The sequence below is a fragment of the Procambarus clarkii genome, chromosome 70 (genome assembly GCF_040958095.1).
Source record: "Procambarus clarkii isolate CNS0578487 chromosome 70, FALCON_Pclarkii_2.0, whole genome shotgun sequence".
Classification (NCBI taxonomy): Eukaryota; Metazoa; Arthropoda; class Malacostraca; order Decapoda; family Cambaridae; genus Procambarus; species Procambarus clarkii.
The window spans coordinates 20941738-20960183 of record NC_091219.1 but is presented as its reverse complement, the minus strand read 5'-3'; the positions used below and the strand labels follow the sequence as shown (position 1 = coordinate 20960183).

The 18446-nt window shown below is 44.2% G+C and overlaps 1 protein-coding gene across 2 annotated transcripts in view; it reads left to right on the top strand.

Annotated features, from left to right (window-relative positions):
- The window catches only part of LOC123775301 (leucine-rich repeat-containing protein 24), a 202959-nt gene that overhangs the window by 166029 nt on the left and 18484 nt on the right, over positions 1-18446 (top strand). The gene's annotated exons all lie outside the window — the stretch shown is intronic.

Sequence of the window (18446 nt, the reverse complement as noted above, 5' to 3'; positions counted from 1 at the left end):
TTGAGCACTCAGTTTCCACCTGTGTGTGTGTGTGTGTGTGTGTGTGTGTGTGTGTGTGTGTGTGTGTGTGTGTCTGTGCGCGCGCGCACGTTCATTCTTTATTAAGCTTTATCTCATTCAGATCGGCGTTCAATCCCCGACCGTCCTAGTGATTGCGCACGTTGGGGCACCATTCCTTTCCCCCGTCCCATCCCAAATTCTTATCCTGACCCTTTCCCAATGCTAAATAGTCGTAATGGCTTGTCGCTTTCCCCCTGATAATTCTGTTCCGTTGATCACATTTTTTACGCAAAAAACAAACCCGTGAGAGCCACGATTTACCGGAGCGATTTACGCTTCCGATCTAAATCTCCTGTTCTGACATTTACCGGAAATGCCGTAATGGCAAGATTTTGTTAATTGGCGCATTTTCGTTCCAGTAACCTGCTGCATTACCACCCTTAAGTGCATCGAAAGCCAAGTTTCCTGACTAGTGATAAATGCTCTCTCTCTCTCTCTCTCTCTCTCTCTCTCTCTCTCTCTCTCTCTCTCTCTCTCTCTCTCTCTCTCTGTCTTTCTCTCTCTCTCTCTCTCTCTCTCTCTCTCTCTCTCTCTCTCTCTCTCTCTCTCTCTCTCTCTCTCTCTCTCTCTCTCTCTCACTCTCTGTCTGTCTCTGTCTCTCTCTTTCTCTCTCTCTGTCTGTCTGTCTCTCTCTCTCTCTCTCTCTCTCTCTCTCTCTCTCTCTCTCTCTCTCTCTCTCTCTCTCTCTCTCTCTCTCTCTCTCTCTCTCTCTCTCTCTCTCACTCCCTCTCTCTCAATAACAAAGAGAGTTACTGCTGCACAATACACAGTTCCATTCAGCTATTCTGTTACTATCTATTTTTATTCGTTTTCATGTAATGAGTCTTTCTGTTGCCAACAGCCGTTGGTGTTTCTGTTGCTGCATGAGGGGCTACACAAGTCTTTCTGTTGTCCATGTTGCTGTCGATGCTTCTTGTTGCTTTGACGTAACTGACGTAACTTTGACGTAACTTTGACGGATGACGTAACTGCAAAGTTTTCAGGTATTGTTGTTGTGTCTGTTATTGTATGTGATTGTATTTGGTGTATCTATTCTTGTATATGCTAATTTATTTAAAAAATAGTAATGTATCATCACAGGCATAATAACACAGGATAATACACCCACAGCTGTATATTTCTGTATTTTATGTAAAGATTTGAAATACATCACGTCTTGCGTGCTCTATCAAGGTCTGAGCCTTGGACCAGACTTACATCTCCTTGAGATATAAGTCTGGTCCTGACCATATTCTCAGACCTTGAAAGCGCATTCAGGAGAGTGCGGAAGACTTGGTTCAAATCTGTACATAAAATACATAGATACATATGTGTATGTTTCTTTTATTCCACTATTTATCTGTTATACATACATATATATATATATATATATATATATATATATATACATATATATATATATATATATATATATATATATATATATGTATGTATGCAAAGAAGTTTGAATGGTCCCCAACCCAATATGCAACTGAAAAGTCTACACCCCAGATTCGTACCCATAAATTAAAATAAATTTTATGTTAATTTATATATTTCGATAGCAGATTGCTTGATGGTTAAAAGCGGATTGTATTTCTTAAAATTTTCACAAATCGCTTCTTTTACACAGTATGGGGTTTATTGTTTATATATATTAAACTACATACATATATTAGTAATTAATATTGGGAGGCCTTATCCTATATGGCTGATCTATTCCTAGACACCCAGTATGAACATGGATGAACAAGCCAGTCTATTCTCCTCGTGGGTGTGGCTGGCCTCCATCTTATGTACTGGAGTACTGGGGCACTAGTGTTAATTCTTGTTCCTCCTCACTTCCACCTGTTGAAGGGCACTCACAAATAATTGCAATAATCCTAATATATATGACAGCTATATCAGAGGAAACATTGGTAATTTAAATAAAGAGATGAGAATATTGCTCAACGTGGGGAGAGATTGGGGAGCCGGTCGGCCGAGCGGACAGCACGCTGGACTTGTGATCCTGTGGTCCTGGGTTCGATCCCAGGTGCCGGCGAGAAACAATAGGCAGAATTTCTTTCACCCTATGCCCCTGTTACCTAGCAGTAAAATAGGTACCTGGGTGTTAGTCAGCTGTCACGGGCTGCTTCCTGAGGGGTGGAGGCCTGGTCGAGGACCGGGCCGCGGGGATACTAAAAAGCCCCGAAATCATCTCAAGATAACCGTGGGTTGGTGGCTGTCTCGTGTCCTAACCGGAATTATCTTATCTACCTAACATTACTGGCCAGGAATGACTAGATAAGATTTCGGAAGGAACCTTCCGTTATAGTAGACGTTGGTGTTGATATCGGGATGATACTGGTCCGTAACATTGTCCAAGGGCTCTATTGTGTGGAGCTTGAAGTGAGCTCCACTCAAGACTTGTTGATAAAATTAACAATGACTGACTCGGACCCTCCTTCACTGATGCCTTGGCTCTCTTGTCCAGATGTCAAGAAGTGGTAGGAATGCCAGGTCGACGACCGGGCCGCGGGGACACTAAGCCCCGGAAGCACCTCAAGGTAACCTCAAGGTAAGGTCTCATTTACTCTATTTTGGTGCTAATACTTAAATTAATTCAAGTGAGATGTTTTTATGATACTAACAGTCCAAAGACTGCTGTATTAAGGATAATTCCTACCATAACTAGCTGGTGAAATTAACAGCGATTTGGCAATGATATCTTGTTTACCACAGGAGGAAATCTCGTTTTCTATGAGTGGAAAATTCCAGTATAACACGTCTTCTATGAGTCAATTTATTATTTACAAACAGCAGCAATAATCTATATATTGTATTGAATATTTGTAAATGGTGTTGGTGTTCCGACATGTCCCGTAAGGTCAGGGGAGAGAGCACCGAGCCTGTATAACTGTTTAACACTTGGGAGGAATATAAGGGGAGAGTGAAGGAACAGAGCACAACCACATTTACCATCTGGGATGGAACGCCGACCCTGCAATAGGCGAGGCCAGTCTGAGCTGATGGACTGCCGTTGCTGGGTAAACAGTGGGATCACCGCCTGTTTACATTTCAGGGATATTAATGCCGTTCATATTGCTTGGGTTAACTTATTGCTCTGTTGCAGAGATAGCACTCATGTTTACACGTTTGGGTCGTCCTTTGATGGTGCAACAATGTGGGGCTACCACACTGTTGCACCAGCATGGCCACATGACCATGTTCTGGCCATGAACAACAGTGTGGGGCTACCCTCTGGTCATGAACAACAGTGTCCCCTTGTTCGCGTTCCACCCGCGTTAGACAGTTTATCCTTATCCGCCCTGTCAATTTCTCTGATAATTTTGTATGTAGTAATAATATCTCCCCCTTACTCTTCTGTCTTCAAGTGTCGTGAGGTCTGTCGTGAGACCAGATCTAGATCTGGTCTTTACGAGCAATGAAGACATTATCAGGGGCATTATGATATCAGATACCACATACTCAGATCACAAGCTCATTGAAGTGCAAACGACCATCAATACTCAGAATAGACCTAAAACGTTCATCAAGCGAGAGGGGTTATTCAGTAAATTCAATTTTAATAATAAAAGGATAGACTGGGAGATAATAAACAGGGAACTTACAAACATTCCATGGGAAACTGTTCTAAGTAATACAAGTCCTACAGAAGGAATAGAAAAACTGACTTCAGAAGCGTATCAAGTCTGTCTGAAACATGTTCCTTTGAGGAAAGCCAGAAAGAGATCCAACGTAGAAAGAGAACGCAGACGACACTATAAAAGAAGGAAAAAAATAACCGAAATGCTTATGCAGACACGACGTTCCCGTCAAAGAAGGAATAATTTAAATAGGGAGATTGACGAAATCGAGCGGAAATTGAAACACTCATATCAAACTGAAGAAAGACAGTTAGAACAGAAAGCAATTCAGGAAATAAAGAAAAATCCAAAATATTTCTTCACATATGCGAAATCAAAAGCAAAAACCACTGCCAGTATTGGACCTATTCGTACAAGTGAAGGTTCATACACGGAGGATGACAAAGAAATTAGTGAAATCCTAAAAAAGCAGTATGAGGACATGTTTAGCACTCCAATAAACAACATGAAAGTGGAAGATCCAGACAATTTCTTTATGCGGGATATCCAAACCCCTGTAAATATAACTGATATCAACACGAGCGCACTAGACTTTGAAAGAGATATTGAAAACATGCCCATGCACTCAGCCCCAGGTCCAGATTCATGGAATTCAATATTTATAAAGAAATGCAAAGTGCCAGTAGCACAGGCACTCAGTATAGTGTGGAGGAAGAGCTTGGACACGGGGGAGATACCAGATGCACTTAAAGTAGCAGACATAGCCCCGCTACACAAGAGAGGGAGCAAAGCATTGGCAAAGAATTATAGACCAGTTGCACTAACGTCCCACATAATAAAAGTATTTGAGAGAGTGATTAGAAATCAGGTCACCAATTTCATGGAGACCAATGACCTTCACAACCCAGGCCAACATGGATTTCGAGCGGGAAGATCGTGCCTCTCACAGCTACTTGAGCACTACGACAAGGTCACTGAGGCATTAGAAGAAAGACAGAATGTTGATGTGATATACACGGACTTCGCAAAGGCTTTCTATAAATGTGACCATTGCGTGATAGCACACAAAATGAAGTCAATAGGAATAACTGGTAAAGTAAGACGCTGGATATTCAGTTTTCGGTCAAACAGAACTCAGCGAGTAACGGTCAACCATATAAAATCTAGTACAATCGCAGTTAAAAGCTCTGTACCTCAGGGTACAGTCCTTGCACAGCTGCTTTTCCATATTCTCATATCAGATATAGACAAATATACAAGTCACAGTTTCGTATCATCCTTTGCAGATGACACAAAAATCAGTATGAAAATTACCTCGGCTGAAGACATTGAAAACTTCAAGCTGATATTAATAAAGTTTTCGACTGGGCATCAGAAAATAACATGGTGTTTAACAGTGATAAATTCCAGGTACTCAGGTACGGTAAAAATGAGGACCTTAAACATAATACAGGGTACAAAACACAATCAAATGTACCCATAGTAGGAAAACAGCATGTAAAGGATTTGGGAATAATGATGTCTGACGACCTAACGTTTAGAGAGCATAACCAAGCAAATATTGCGTCAGCCAGAAAAATGATAAGATGGATTACGAGAACTTTCAAATCCAGGGTCCCATCACAATGGTTGTACTCTTCAAGTCACTTGTGTTGTCCTGTCTTGAGTACTGCTCAGTACTCACTCTCCCTTTCAGATCAGGAGAGATTGCTGAAATAGTGAGAATATAGAGAACATATACGGCAAGCATAGACGCGATAAAGCACCTAAATTATTGGGATCGTCTCAAAGCCCTCCAAATGTACTCACTAGAAAGAAGACAAGAGAGATATCAAGTAATATACACGTGGAAGATACTGGAGGACGAAGTACCAAATCTACACAGTAAAATAACAACGTACTGGAGTGAACGTTATGGAAGAAAATGCAGAATAGAACCAGTGAAGAGCAGGGGTGCCATAGGCAGAATCAGAGAACACTGTATAAACATCAGAGGTCCACGGTTGTTCAACGTCCTCCCAGTGAGCATAAGAAATATTGCCAGAACAACCGTGGACATCTTCAAGAGGAAACTATATTGTTTCCTCCAAGGAGTGCCGGACCAACCGGGCTGTGGTGGATATGTAGGCCTGCGGGCCGCTCCAAGCAACAGCCTAGTGGACCAAACTCACAAGTCATGCCTTGCCTCGGGCCGGGCTTGGGGAGTGGAAGAACTCCCAGAACCCCATCAACCAGGTATCAAGCAACCAGGAGGTTCATTTCCCATAGCCTTTCCTCGTAACTCATGCCTCTTAGTTCTGGGACTAGTCTAGTGGCATACCTCTGAACTTTTTCCAGCTTCGTCTTGTGCTTGACAAGGTACGGGCTCCATGCTGGGGCCTCATACTCCAGGATTGGTCTTACATATGTGGTATACAAGGTTCTGAAGGATTCCTTACACAGGTTCCTGAAGGCATTTCGGATGTTAGCCAGCCTCGCATACGCCGCAGATGTGTGTGTGTATTCACCTAGTTATATTCACCAAGTTGTGCGTGCGGGGGTTGAACTCTGCTCTTTCTGCCTGCCTCTCGACTGTCAATCAACTGTTTACTAACTACTTTTTTCCCCCACACCACACACCCCAGGAAGCAGCCTGTGACAGCTTACCTATTTACTGCTAGGTAACAGGGGCATTCAGGGTGAAAGAAACTTTGCCCATTTGTTTCTGCCTGGTGTGGGAATTGAACCTGCGCCTCAGAATTACGAGTCCTGCGAGCTACCCACCAGGCTACCAGGCCCCACTGTGTGTGTGTGTGTGTGTGTGTGTGTGTGTGTGTGTGTGTGTGTGTGTGTGTGTGTGTGTGTGTGTGTGCGTGCGTGCGCGCTCTTATGTGAGTGTAAACTGGCATCACTAACCATGAATTAGATATTTGCCTGACGATTGGACACCTAATCTCCATCCTCGTACTATCCCACTCCCTCTCCCTTTAGTCCTCTTCCGTGTCAAAAACCTCGCTTCCTCTCTCCCTCGCTACCTCTCTCCCTCGCTTCCTCGCTCCCTCGCTTCCTCGCTCCCTCGCTACCTCTCTCCCTCGCTACCTCTCTCTCTCGCTTCCCTCCCTCCCTCTCCATCCTGGACCCTCAAGGGAAGCCAGAAAGTAACGCCTGCCGCCGCCTCGCATTACAGCAATCACGGGACACTCCGCCTACTGATCCAGGCCAGACGGATCCTCTTCTCCCGGTGGCGTGGCTGGTCTTCGCCCGATACAGTGTGATACCGTGTGATACCGTGTGATACCGTGTGATACAACCACACGGTAACATTCACAGTCTGGGAAATGTGCGCCAAAGACCGCAGGCGCCTAGCACCGGAAGAATGTATGATATATATATGTGTTCGCTAGGCAGGATAACGTGTGTTTGTTGGATGGGAAGTGTTCGCTAGGCAGGATAACGGGTGTTTGTTGGATGAGAAGTGTTCGCTAGGCAGGATAACGGGTGTTTGTTGGATGGGAAGTGTTCGCTAGGCAGGATAACGGGTGTTTGTTGGATGAGAAGTGTTCGCTAGGCAGGATAACGTGTGTTTGTTGGATGAGAAGTGTTCGCTAGGCAGGATAACGTGTGTATGTTGGATGAGAAGTGTTCGCTAGGCAGGATAACGTGTGTATGTTGGATGAGAAGTGTTCGCTAGGCAGGATAACGTGAAGTCGGTACAAGACAGTGGGCTTCATCTGGGTATTCCAAGGCACATAACATGATTATGGTAAATTTCTCGATGTCTTGAGTAAGAGAGAGAGAGAGAGAGAGAGAGAGAGAGAGAGAGAGAGAGAGAGAGAGAGAGAGAGAGAGAGAGAGAGAGAGAGAGCAGAACAAGAGAGAAACACAAATTGCCGAAACAGGAGTATATCAGATGAAATACGGAAATGAAGTGATAGAGTAAAATGCAATAACGAGGTAACTTAAACCCACCTTGTCGGGTCTCAACCACAATAAAGCAACTGAGAAAATGTCTTAGAAAAATGGGGAGGGAAGGAGGGGGGAGGGGATGTTGAGAGGAGGGGAAGGGGATGTTCAGAGGAGGGGGAAGGGATGTTCAGAGGAGGGGGGGATGTTCAGAGGAGCGGAGGGGGAGGGGGGGAGGAGAAAGTAATAGGGCAAGGAAGCCCGTGATTTTAAGACTAGTGTGGTTGTCACTAAAGCCTTATGGATACCCGCCTCGGAAGCCCCTGTGATACAAACCCTTCCTGCCACGCACGCACGCACGCACGCACACGCACACACGCACACACACGCGCACACACACGCGCACAAACTGGAGATGCAGGCAGGAGTGAAAGGGAAGGTACTCCACTGGATAAGAGAGTACCTAAGTAACAGAAGACAGCGAGTCACTGTAAGGGGTGAGGTCTCAGATTGGCGAGGTGTAACCAGTGGAGTTCCGCAGGGTTCAGTCCTTGGACCTATGCTGTTTCTGATATATGTAAATGATCTCCCTGAGGGTATAGACTCGTTCCTCTCATTGTTTGTTGATGATGCAAAAATTATGAGGAGTATCAAGACAGAGGAAGATAGTATGAGGTTACAAGATGATCTACACAAACTGAAGGAATGGACCAACAAATGGCTACTAAAGTTCAACCCAAGTAAATTTAAGGTAATGAAACTAGGAGGAGGAACTAGGAGGCCAGACACTGGATACAGAATGGGAGATGAAGTACTTCACGAAACGGACAGAGAGAAAGATCTGAGAGTTGATATCACGCCAAACCTGTCTCCTGAAGCCCACATCAAAAGAATAACACCAGCGGCCTATGCGAGGCTGGCTAACATCAGAACTGCTTTCAGTTTCGAAAGAACTGCTTTCAGAAACCTGTGTAAGGAATCCTTCAGAACTTTGTATACCACATATGTCAGACCATTTCTAGAGTATGCAGATCAGCCTGGAATCCATACCTAGTTAAACACAAGACAAAGGTAGAGATGATTCAGATATGCCACCAGACTGGTCCTAGAACTGTAAGGTATAAGTTACGAGGGAAAAGCTACTGGAACTATAAACCTAACGTCCCTGGAAGACAAGAAAGTTAGGGGGGGGGGAGACATGATCACCACCTACACAATTCTCAGAGGAATTGACACTGTTAACAAAGACAAACTATTTAGCATCAGTGAAGCACTAATTTCTGATATATGTTAATGATCTCCCAGAGGGAATAGACTCGTTCCTCTCTGGCTGTGGACCTGGAGTTCCTCCTCCAATACTTCTCTTCAAATGCACAAAGGAATCATTGGGATTATCCAGTGTGCAGGTTCGAGTCTTCTCCACAGCCCCTCCTCATATTCTCATTAATCCACTACGTTATTCGGATTTCTTTGCGTATTATTATTCGTATTATTATTCGTATTATTATTATTATTATTGCTATTAATACAATCAGTTTATTTGTATGATTTTGCTCTTGATTTTATTAATGATTTATATAATTTATGATTTTTTTTTGGTATCTATATTTATTAATAAAATGAGAATGATTATTGCTATTGATCCCAAATATATAATTCGGATGGCTTCAGCATGTGTCAGTTAACTTGAAATACCTCTTGTATTTCGTTCATGTTTGTGTGTGTGTGTTTATGTGCCTGTTTACCTGATATCTGTCTGTCTCTGTATATATGTTGTAGGTATATATCTGAAAATATCTGTTTCTATGTGTTTTATCTATATATATCTCTGTCAATATATGTTTCTGTCTTTCTATGTCTTATCTGAATGTCTGTTTTCCTGTCTTTCTATATATTCATGTGTTTGTCAGGACATCTCTGTCTGTCTGGGAGCCGGTTGGCCGAGCGGACAGCACGCTGGACTTGTGATCCTGTGGTCCCGGGTTCGACCCCGGGCGCCGGCAAGAAACAATGGGCAGAGTTTCTTTCACCCTATGCCCCTGTTACCTAGCAGTAAAATAGGTACCAGGGTGTTAGTCAGCTGACACGGGCTGCTTCCTGGGGGATGGAGGCCTGGTCGAGGACCGGGCCGCGGGGACACTAAAGCCCCGAAATCATCTCAAGATAGCCTCAAGATAAGGTTGACAGATGTTAATCTTCTTGTTTGAGGAGCTGTTCACTTGAGACAGATAAGCAAGTCCCAGCTGTGTCTGGGTACAAGTGACAGGATGAACAACCCAGCGGGTTTTCTTCCTTTTGGGGAGTGTAGTATGTACTACAAAAGCCCCAAAATCATCTCAAGATAATCTCAAGATATATGTCTACCTATCTCCATGTGTACAGTACATCTGCCTGTTTTAATATGTCTAGATATCTGTCTATTTATATTCTGTCTGTATATGTGTCTATTTGTATTCTCTTTGTATATCTACCTATCTATCTATCGAGCAGCAAGCACACGTTCTCGTCCATCCACAAACCCGACGAGCATACAAATGAACACAAAACCAAAGCACTTAATGCCTCTCATTACAGCACAAGAAAAACAATGCCAAACATCCAGTTCTTTCCTAAAACAAACACAATCGTAATTAGCGCTCCGCCTGCAGAAGAGAGAGAAAAAAAACACGAAAAACACACACATACAAAAAAACACACACACACGTGAGAGTCAGTGTTTGGAAATCAGTGGAGGCATCACGTCTCAAGCTAATTGTGATGCGACTGGTAATAAACAGGGGACAAATGGTGATAGAAACTCTAATTAAATCTGGAACTTCTTTTAGTATGGTGATCATATATGCGTAAAGGTATAATATTTTATTAAAAGGTATATTATATATAATATCCCATCTCACGCAACTCAGAGATTAGCCAGAGGCTAGTCTCTGAGTTCCGTGAGATGGGATATGATGAGCGACTGAAGGAACTGAACCTGACGACGTTAGAAAAAAACGAGAAAGCAGGGAGATATGTTAGCAGCATACAAAATACTTAGGGGGATTGACAGAGTTGAAATAGAGGAAATGTTCACACGGAATACCAACGTAACAAGTGGACATAGGTGGAAGCTGGAAACTCTAATGAGTCCTAGAGGTGTTTGAAAGTTTTCTTTAAGTATGGGAGTAGTAGGGAAATGGACTGAAATAAACGAGCACATTGTGGAAGCAAACACAATTAATCAACCCGTTCTCGCAAATTTAATAAGTCAATATTGACTTATTAAATATGTGCATAGGTGACATACTTAACATAATTGATACCCTTAAAAAGATTCATAGAAAACACCGACCTTACCTAACCTACTTAGTATGTTAAGATAAGCATCTTATTGCTTCGTAATTACAATTATTACCTAACCTATAATAGGTATAGGTTAAGTAATAATTGTAATTACGAAGCAATAAGATGCTTATCTTAAGATACTAACAAGGTTAGGTAAGGTCGGTGTTTTCTATGAATCTTTTTAAGGGTATCTATTATGTTTAGTATATCACCTATGCACGTAGTTAATAAGTCAATATTGACTTTACGAATTTGCGAGAACGGGTTGCAATTAATAGCTTTAACATTAGTTATGATAGAGAAGAAGGACAGGAGTCATTGCTTTAACAACCAAAGGGTAGAAAGGCGATATCCAAGAGCCAATTCACGATCCTGCAGACACACTAGGTGAGTACACACACACACCCCACACAGTCAGCTGATGATCGTTCCCTCAACACCCAAACGACACATCTGCATTACTGCAGCTTTGGAGGGGCAGAGTGATGAATGGTTGGTGGTGCTGGGTGAGAGTAGTGTGTGTGTGTGTGTGTGTGTGTGTGTGTGTGTGTGTGTGTGTGTGTGTGTGTGTGTGTGTGTGTGTGTGTGTGTGTGCTCACCTAGTTGTGCCTACAGGATCATGAATTGGCTCTTGGATACCGCCAAGAAATAAAGTTAAGTTCATAAATGGCCTCCTAATAGAGTCAAACTCAATATTTGGGGCATTCACGGAAACTCATACGAAAGATTACATGGATAGTGAAATCTGGATTCCAAATTATAATTTATATAGATGTGGTAGAGAAAATAGGTCAAATCGAGGAGTAAGTCTGTATATTAGAGAGGACCTGGTATGCACAGAGCTACTAAACTCAACTAATGAGGTGGTAGAGGTACTTGGAATTAAGGCAGAAAAATAAATAACTTAATTATTATTCTAATATATAAACCGTCAGATACAACGGTTGAGGAATACACAGAGCAGATGCACAAAATAGAGAACATCCTTGATAATCTAGCGAACCCAGCACTAGATATTATCTTCCTTGGAGATTTCAATTTGATGGGGTCGCGGTCACTTGCTGGGGTCACGGTCACTTGCTGGGGTCACGGTCACTTGCTGGGGTCACGGTCACTTGCTGGGGTCACGGTCACTAGCTGGGGTCACGGTCACTAGCTGGGGTCACGGTCAGTTGCTGGGGTCACGGTCACTAGTTGGGTCACGGTCAGTTGCTGGGGTCACAGTTGTTGGGGTCGCAGTCAGTTGCTGGGGTCACAGTCAGTTGTTGGGGTCACAGTCACTTGCTGGGGTCACAGTCACTTGCTGGGGTCACATTCACTTGCTGGGGTCACAGTCACTTGCTGGGGTCACAGTCAGTTGTTGGGGTCACGGTAAGTTGTTAAGGGCACGGCACTGGGGTTAGAGACCCGGACGGAGTACTGGTGACAGAGAGAGAGAGAGAGAGAGAGAGAGAGAGAGAGAGAGAGAGAGAGAGAGAGAGAGAGAGAGAGAAACAACACCGGTAAAGATAGCGAGGGCGGACACCGAGAGACCTTAATAAAGGAGAAAGGAAAGTTATCGACTAATCAACGCGTGGTATTGTAAATTGGTTACAATTATTTAGCGGAGGTGACGGAGGGAGTGGGAAGGATGGAACGGAAAAGAGAGAGAGAGAGAGAGAGAGAGAGAGAAGAGATGGTGGAAGGGGAGTAGCGCAGGTTACTTAATATGGTTTGAAAATTAATAATATAAACATGTTATTAAATTCTCCAAAAACTTCCTATTTATCAGTGTGTTTATATAGCAATTGGTGGATGGTGAGGAGCCTTAGTGGAGCCTCCCCACCCTTCAGTATGTGTGAAGCCCAGTAGTGGGTCATGAGCACAGAGCTCCGGCTGGTTGAGCACAGAGCTCCGTCTGGTTGAGCACAGAGCTCCGTCTAGTTGAGGTTAGGTAAGGTTGGTGGGGGGGTTGGGTTAGTTAAGGTTGGTGGGGGTTGGGTTAGTTAAGGTTGGGGGGGGGTAGGTAAGGTTGGTGGGGGGTTGGGTTAGTTAAGGTTGGGGGGTGGGTAGGTAAGGTTGGTGGGGGGTTGGGTTAGTTAAGGTTGGTGGGGGTTGGGTTAGTTAAGGTTGGGGGGGGGGTTGGGTTAAATTGGATTTTTGGCATGAGTTCAGACTTGAGTTGATGTAATTTTTACTTGGTTTGTTTATTTAATTGTATGTAAAAAAAAATCTATTAACATACTATGGTATATAACCATTTAAGGAGCTAGCCAAGACCCCATCAAGAATTACATCTGGCAAGATGGGCAAGCACCCAGTGGTCTGTACTGTAAAGTTATTAAAGGAGCATGATGATTTCGTCAAGAACCCGGAACCGGGTCTATTGCAAAGCTGCAGACACCTCACAGTAGGTGTGAAGGGTTGCTCTCCTGGAGGTGCAGTGTGTGTGTGTGTGTGTGTGAGATCATGGCCCAGTTCCTTCTCATACAGTTTACACGAGTTGGACGTGTAAACCAGTCGAAGTGATTCCTCAGCTGCATACACTTGTCACAGGTAACAGTATCTCAACCTGATCCTGGCAGTTTCCATGCCACACTGTTTAGAACACTTTTTTTGCAGATTTAAAAGCAAAAATGTATTAAGAAGGTTAGATACGCCTCTATTTCTGCAGCTTCCCTAATAGGGTTGAACACTGTGTTTCAAGAGCTTGCTACCTGATGCGAAAAAAAATCCCTATTTCTCAGGAATGTTATCTCATGTGATCAGTAGCCTGTACCGGCACACTTTGGGTGCACTATGAGGATATTCTCACGAACACGAGAGTGTATAGTGACAATGCTATAAAAAAAAGTCCCCATCGGCGCAAGCTGATTTGTCATACCATAGCACCATAACACTGTTTTGTATTTGGTTTTCTAGATACACCTGCGTTTATGCAGCTACCATAGTCCATGTGAAGAGTTAGTACTGGCAGGGGGTGTGTGCTACAGGGGGATACTCCTACAGGGGGATACTCCTACAGAGGGATACTCCTACAGAGGGATACTCACTACAATCGGCGAGGTGTAAACCGCTTCTCGGGGTACATACACTTGAGAGTTCACTTCAGTCCTGGACTATGTTCATGACTATAGCGTTCTTGCCGGTTGGTCAGTAAGCTCTTGCTGTGGCCTTAATGACCTCTGCAGAGCTTGATAGCTCTATAACGCTCCAAGCTAACGGCGTGGTTTGAGAGCGCTCTCTTACCTACAACTTCCATGTCTGGGAGCGAGAAATTAACGAATCTGGGGTTTCTTTTCCTGAAAGTTTATGAGCCATTATCTGTTTTGATGGGCCGGAATATATCCCCTCGCTTACTGGATATTTTATGATCCAGCAGGGCTCTAAGGATTGTCCAAGAGGCGTACACGCTTCCTTCCTCTGCATGTGTGAGCCAGATATTACGATGTTAGGATAACCTAAGATATCTTCTCTCACTTCCAATATCTTTGTTAATATCTTAGACGGAAGGGAAGTTTCAAGGGAAAGCGCCGAGCCATTACGACTATATAGAACTAGGAAGGGGTCAGAATAAGGATTTGGGATGGGACGGGGGCGTTGAGCAGTTCCTTGACACACTCGGTCCTTTTGAGCTGGTTGAAGCAGCTCTTCTCTACTGATACAGTCGAGTAGGAGCTTCTCATGTCAGCCACTTTACCTGCGGGGAGGTCAGCAGTTCATGGCTATACCGCTGATGAATGATGAACTTCGGCGATACGGTTTTAGTCAGCAGAGAGCCAACATGTTTTCTATGCTTGTGTGAGAGTAAGTGTGTGAGTGCGCGAGAGGGTGAATGTGTGAGTGCGTGACAGGGTGAGTATGTGAGAGCGTGAGTGTTTCAGTGAGTTGGTGCGCGAGACCGTGAGTATGTGAGTGTGCGAAAGCGTGTGTGAGTGTGTGACTGTGTGTGAGTGTGTGAGTGCGTGTGAGTGTGTGCGTGGACTTGTTCATGTCTGTGAAACTTTTCCTCTGATGACTGTACTTTAATACTGCGGCAAAAACCGCGGGTGAACGCAAGCCTTCTTCCTTGCCAGTCTCTCCTCCTCCTTCCCCCCCCTCCTCCTCCTCCTCTTCCTCCTCCTCCAACCCCACACCTCCTCCTCCTCCCCCTCCCCCCCCATCTGTGTCCCAGAGAGCTCTCCAAATCCGAACACTTCTTTAAGATAACGATCGACTTCCTACAGACAGAACCTCTGTGATCCCTCCCATGATGTCTCCTCCCATCCTCTCCCCTCACTAATACCCCCATGGTAGCCTCTCCCATGGTAGCCCCCTCACTAATCCTCCCATGTTAGTCCTCTCCCATAATAGCCACTCTCATGGTAGCCCCCTCATTAAACCCTTCATGGTTGCGCCTCTCTTGGTCTCCCCTCCCATGGTAGCCCCTCCCATGGTAGCCCCTCACCATGGTAGCCCCTCACCATGGTAGCCCTCACCATGGTAGCCCCTCACCATGGTAGCCCCTCCCATGGTAGCCCCTCCCATGGTAGCCCGTCACCATGGTAGCCCCTCACCATGGTAGTCCCTCACCATGGTAGCCCTCACCATGGTAAACCCTCCTATGGTATCCCCTCACTGACCCAACCGACACTTTAGGTAAAGCTGGTGATGATAAAGTTTACTATTGCCGAGGAATTAAGTGTTGCAGACCAAGTCTGACTTGAGACACACGAAGGTTCAGGTCATCACTGGGCGCTGCCTTCTACCATTCCTTCCCCCAACCCCCGTCCCATCCCACATCCTTATCCTGACCTTCCTGCCTAGTATGACAAAGAAATTAGTACAGTAAGAAAAGGCTAGTATGAGCCTATCACACACACAGAGATCACACTAACGTGCAGGCGATGAGTCACAATAACGTGGCTGAAGTATGTTGGCCAGACCACACACTAGAAGTTGAAGGGACGACGACGTTTCGGTCTGTCCTGGACCATTTTCAAGTCGACTTGAGAATGGTCCAGGACGGACCGAAACGTCGTCGTCCCTTCAACTTCTAGTGTGTGGTCTGGTCATCACACTAACGTGATGCATCAAATGAACAAATCCACAAGGGCCGTGACGAGGATTCGAACCTGCGGCCAGGAGCATCCCAGACATTCAGTCGATTAAGGCAGTGTCTGGGATGCTCCCGGACGCAGGTTCGAATCCTCGTCACGGCCCTTGTGGATTTGTTCATTAGTATGAGGCTATGTTCAGCACCCCAATAAACAACATACTAGTTGAAGTTCCAGACAGTTTCTTTATGAATAACATCCAAACTCCAGATAATATAACTGATGCTAACACGAGCACAGATGACTTGGAAAGATAAATTAACAACATGCCCAAGTACTCAGCCTCAGGTCCTGACGTGGAGTACAATATTCATAAAGGAATGAATACTTTTCATTTGATCATGAAATGAAAGTACCGGTAACACGAGCGCTCACTGTAATATGCAGAAAGAGCCTAGATATAGGCAAGATACCAGTTGCACTTAAATCCTTAAATCAGCAGATACAGCTCTTCGACACGGAGGAGGTGGTAAAGCTTTGGCAAAAAATTATAGACCAGTTGCTCTAACATCACACATAGAAATTTTTGAAAGAGTGATTAGGAATCAAATTTCAAGTTTAATGGATAAGAATGACCTACACAACCCAGGACAACATGGATTTAGAGTGGGAAGATCGTGTCTGTCACAGTTACTCAACCATTATGACAAAATCACAGAAACCTTAGAACAAAAACAAAATGCAGGTGTTGTATACACAGACTTTCCAAAGGCATTCGACAAGTGTAACCTATGGAGTGATAACCCATAAAATGAGATAAATAGCAATAACGGGAAAACGGGGCGTTGGATTTTCAACTTTCTACAGAATGCAGAGAGTAATAGTCAATCAAATAAAATCATGCCCAAGTGCAGTGAAAATCTCTGTACTCCAGGGCATAGTCTATGCACAACTGCTATTTCTCATTTTTATCTCGGATATAGACAAAAGTATTAGTCACAGCTTCATGTCATCTTTTGCAAATGATTAAAAAATCAGCATGAAAAATTCCTCTGTAAATCACACTGAAAAATTATTACCCGATATGAATAAAGTCTTCGATTGGGCAACTGAAAATAGCATGATGTTTAACGGTGATAAATTCCAGGAACTGAAGTATGGTGGGAACGAGGACCATGAACGAACCACAGGGTTCAGGACACAATCAGACCTACTCATAGATGGAATGTAACATCTAAAAGATTTAAGAATTACGATGTCTGACCACTTGACATTTAGTGAACCTAACCCAGCAAATATACAACGCTATTTAAATCACTTGTATTGTCCCGTCTTGAGTACTGCTCAGTACTCAGTTCCCCTTTCAGAGCGGGAGAGATATCTGAATTAGGGAGAATACAGAGAACATATACGACACGCAAAGAAATGATAAGACATCTAAATTATTGGGACCGTTTCAAAGGTCTCTAAATGTACTCTCTGAAAAGGAGACGAGAAAGGTATCAAATAATATATAAAAGGAAGATACTGGAGGGCCAGGTCCCGAATTTGAAAAGTAATATAACAACATACTGGTTATCTTATCTTGAGGTTTTCTTGAGATGATTTCGGGGTTTAGCATCCGCTGCGGCCCGGTCTTCGACTAGGCCTCCTTTTTTGTTACACACCCCCAGGAAGCAGCCTGTGGCAACTGTCTAACTCCCAGATACCTATTTACTGCTAGGTAACAGGGGCATCAGGGTGAAAGAAACTTTTTGCCCATTTGTCTCCGCCTCCACCGGGGATCGAACCCGGAACCTCAGGACTACGAATCCGTAGTGCTATCCACTCAGCTTTCAAGCACCCTTCGCCCTGGAGCAAAAGATATGGAAGGAAATGCAGAATATAACCAATGTGGAGTAGAGGTGCCATAGGCACAATCAGAGAGCACTGTCTGAACATCAGAGGTCCACGGCTGTTTAATACCCTTCCAGCAAGCATTAAAAATATTGCTGGAACAAAGATGGATGTGGATTATCGTCGGAAACAAGAGACACTTAAATAAGTTCTTGCAAAAAGTACCGGACCAACCTGGGTTGTAGTGGGTATGTGGGCCTGCGGGCCGCACCAAGCAACAGCCTGTTGGACCAAGCTCTCACAAGTCGATCCTGGGCCCGGACCGGGCTTGGGGAGTAGAAAAACTCCGGATATCCTTTTCAGGTGTGCATCTCTTATTGTTGGGATCACAATCATCTCTTCTCGTTGAAATCACAATCATCTCTTCTCGTTGGGATCACAATCATCTCTTCTCGTTGGGTCACAATCATCTCTTATTGTTGGGATCACAATCATCTCTCCTCGTTGGGATCACAATCATCTCTCCTCGTTGGGATCACAATCATCTCTCCTCGTTGGGATCACAATCATCTCTCCTCGTTGGGATCACAATCATCTCTCCTCGTTGGGATCACAATCATGTCTCCTCGTTGGGATCACAATCATCTCTTCTCGTTGGGGTCACAATCATCTCTTCTCGTTGGGGTCACAATCATCTCTTCTCGTTGTGATCACAATAATCTCTTCTCGTTGTGATCACAATAATCTTTCCTCGTTGGGA